The 3,997-nt window shown below is 39.9% G+C and overlaps 1 non-coding gene across 1 annotated transcript; it reads left to right on the top strand.

The window, feature by feature from the left end:
- The first annotated feature begins 539 nt into the window (after positions 1-539).
- Positions 540-643, top strand: LOC115070818. The gene has a single exon (XR_003849946.1). It is a non-coding gene; the product is annotated as a U6 spliceosomal RNA (small nuclear RNA).
- Positions 644-3,997: the final 3,354 nt, after the last annotated feature.

The following is a 3,997-nucleotide window of genomic DNA, read 5'->3' as shown; positions in this document are numbered from 1 at the left end:
GCACAGATGTTATAGCTATTTTCTTTAGAGCTAAGCATTGAACTGTCATTTATTCTTGAGACTTTGTGTATAGACATGAGTCTCTGCACCAACCAAAGTTCACTCTAATGAGGGCCTTCTCTAATTAAGGCTGAGCCTGGTATTTGTCTAGGGTGTAAAGGTATATATTTATAAGACAATTCAGTGCTATGTCAATTTAGTCAAATAGCAAAATTAAGGTCCCCTATTGGAGAAAGCCTACTATTATTATTTTGCTAAATGGGCACAGTATCAAGCCGTTTCTAAGCATTTATCTTCATATTAATGAATTACTGCAGCATTCAGCCTCATCAGAGAAGGTGTTTTCACAGTTAACGTTGGTTAATACAGAGATTCACAACTGTTCAAAGTCCTGAGATCAAATGACTGTGGGATGCTTAGCCGTATGTGGGGCATCTATCTTACACCCCTTCCTTCAGGTCTCATGGAACACTATGGAATAGAGGACAAAAAATTGTAAGACCCAGAAGTTGAGAAGCACCACTAAGAAATAGTGTCTTGTGCTTGCTTCGGCAGCACATATGCTAAAATTGGAATGATACAGAGATTAACATGGTCCCTGTGTGAGAATGACACACAAATTCATGAAGTGTTACACATAAGAAAGAAAGAAAGAAAGAAAGAAAGAAAGAAAGAAAGAAGAAAGAAAGAAAGATTCGTTTGGACATACAGGAACAATGTGCTTATCCACTCACAGAAGCTGTGACTTCTTGCAGAAGACCTGTACAGATCAAGGCAATATAAATTCCAACATGGATGGGGGAGGGCCCCACAAGACCCTATCCTTAGCTGAGGAGCAGTTGATGGCTACTGGGGCGGGGTAAGATAGTCAATTGTTCGTGCTCCCTTGGATGGCCATGCATATTTAGGCAATGCTCATTGTACTCAGTGAATTATATATATAAAAAAGCTTCCCTTTAGGGCTTATAACCACCTATTTAATGGGCTTTTGAGGGGACTTATAGTACAGGATATGGAGTTCCTCCTGTGAAATGGGCCTAAATTCCAATCAGAGAACAATTGGCTAACCTCATAAGAATCATGCCACTTGGGCTGGAGAGATGGCTCAGAGGTTAAGAACACTAGCTGTTCTTGCAGAAGACCCGGATTTGAATCCCAGCACCCACATGGCAACTAACAACTGTTCATAACTCCCGTTCCAGGGGATCCAACAGCCTCTTCTGTCCTCTGCAGGCATTGCACGACATGGGTGAACTTACCAACATGCAGGCAATACACGTATACACATAAAACGAAAAAAATTAAAAAAAAAAAAGAACCATGCCACTTATTTCACAAGTTGGCACAACTTGCCTGGTATATTAGTATATGTGTTATTCAGCATCCCCTAGAGGAATAGAACTGATAGAAAGAATAAATGCATATAAATAATTGATTAAATTATCTTTTGTCAAAATAGCAACAGTTGTCTCACACCTGAGAGGAGGCTAAGAACCCAATAGTTGCTCAGTCCTTGGGTTTGGGTGCCTCAGCAATCAGAGTAGTCCTACCATGGCTGACTTACACTATACCAAGATACCAAGAACCCAGTAGTTTCATAGTCCACAAAGCTGGGTGCCTCAGCAGCCCTACTCTGGTGCTGAAGACCTGAAAGATTGCTGGAGAGCAGCTAGCTCTTCCTCTGTCAACACTGGAAGGCTGAAAATGCTAGTTCTATCAGGAAAGGAGTCAGCCATTGAAACAACAGTGTAAACTAACTCAGCAGCAAGAGGAAAAGAGAAGGAAGCAAAAGGCAAATAATCTTCCTTTCTCCACCCCATGTTTTATCTTGGATACTACACTATGGTACCGTCCACAATTGGGTTGGGATTTAGTATGTCAATGAAAGTAATCAAAACAATTTCTCAGTTGAGCCTCCCTGCTCAGGAGATTTTAAATTGTGGTAAGCTGACATTTAAAACCATCACAATCCACATTTTGTCAACTTGGCACACAAATGTGTCACCCCTTGTTTCCTAAGTCTCATGTTTGTTTTGGAATATAAAATTTAACCCACTTTAAAGGGTCCCCTAAATTCTTAAAAGTCCCAGTGTTTTAAACACCTCAGTTCTCTTAACTGTGAGTTCCTCTGAGTATCAAAAATAATTACATAGTTCTGACATATTATGATACCAAGTAAACATTCCTATTCCAAAGAGAGGAACAAGGCATAGCAAATGAGCAATCACACCAAAGCAAAACCAAGCCTAGCAGAGACAACCCCATATTGTAGAGCTCATATGACCTGCATCTGGCCTGGAATGTAACCTTCTGGGTTCCACAGAACTTCAGTAACACAGTTCCTGGATGAATGCTTAGCGCCTTCTAATATCCCCAAACTGAAATATGATAACACAGATTTAAAACACTTAACTGAAAATATTATCTCAGTCAATTACATTACATGATAAAGGAGGAGAAGAAAGAAAACAAAGACATCTGCTTAATGTATGCACAAATGTATTCTTAACAAGTAGGACAAAAAAAAAATCCATGTCAATTAGAACCCTCATTTCTGTAACTGGTCATGTGGCTTTACTGGTATTTATAACTACCTTCTCTGATAACCATTCTGTATTTTCTCCACTGTCAATCATCTCCTCATCGGGTCTTCATTCTTTACCTGGAGAGATTTCAATACTTTCATTCCTGGAGGTCCTTGGATATGTATCATCCTACCAGTATTGCGTTGTTTTAGTTTCAAAACCATTTACCTTAATCACAGGACATGGTAACAGCAAGAGGTGCCCTAAGGGATCTCTTGCATTCTAGATATACTCTTCCTTACCTACCATGTACAAAAGCCATCCAATTTTCCCCTGGCAGTTTGAATCTTCTAACATTGTTACTCCTTTCTTAAACATTTGACTAAATGGCTTCAGGAGCCCTAGGTGGCCAGGAGGAAGTCTTAGCTTCCTGTTCAATGGAATGTTGTGCCTCCAGGCAGAATCATTCTTCCTCTGGAACCAAAACTTCTAGGGTCATCAGAAAAGGAAGTAAAATTTTCATACTGGATCACTACGGGTGATAGAAAGTGAAACCCTTCCCATTTCCATCCCTTAATTTCTAGACCCATGAATCCTAGATATAGAAGAAAAAGTACTGGTTTCTGAGTATGTACAGCCTTCTGGAGAACCCCACCCAGCCCTCCAGGATATTGCTATAGAACTGGTACTTTAGCTGTGTATTTAAAAGGCTATTCCATGGTCTGTCAAGCCATCTGCTTCAGGATCATGGGGAACTTGTTAAGGCCAGTGAATTCCATGAGTGTGGACCCTTCTTCTCTTAGTGAATTGTGACCTATAAGTATAAGGAAAATAAAACTTTTCTTCTTCCAATTACTTTTGGTCCTGGTATTTATCACAGCAACTGAATGAAAACTAGAAAACTAACATAGTTTTTAGGACTCATAGCTTGATAAAATCATTGATGACTTTTCTCCTTTAGCAGACTGCATACCTGATACTTTCTGGTACCATGAAAGCTAGCCAGCAAGGAGAAAGCTTCAAGCTCAGTTCCAGCTTGAATTTTCTGTAACATACAATCAAGTTGTATTTTTGTCTTCAGCAATGAGGTGGTATCATATAGTTCTAGTGGTCCTCTTGGTCCTCCCTGACCAATAACTCGTAAGGATGTATTCCACACACAGTATGGTTGTTTTTGTTTAATACCAACAGTTCCTAGGAGGAGCTTTTTACAACAATTCATCTCCATTCCAATACTTTGTCTCCTGATGGTGGTGCTGTTTGGGAAGTTATGGATCATCACTAGGGACAGTCTTTAAGGGTTTGTATCCTAGCTACACTTCTCTCTCTCTCTTTCTCTCCATCCTTTCTGGTTAAGATATGATTTCTCTGCTTCTTGCTCCCGTCACAGTGCCTACCACTTGCTGCCATGACTCCCCACCATGATGGACACTTATACTTTTGGAACTAAAGCAAAATACATGCTTTTGTTT

The sequence above is a fragment of the Nannospalax galili genome, unplaced genomic scaffold (assembly GCF_000622305.1).
Source record: "Nannospalax galili isolate Female #2095 unplaced genomic scaffold, S.galili_v1.0 scaffold1098, whole genome shotgun sequence".
NCBI lineage: Eukaryota > Metazoa > Chordata > Mammalia > Rodentia > Spalacidae > Nannospalax > Nannospalax galili.
Note: the sequence above shows the minus strand (reverse complement) of the source record. Positions and strands in the feature narration are given on the sequence as shown.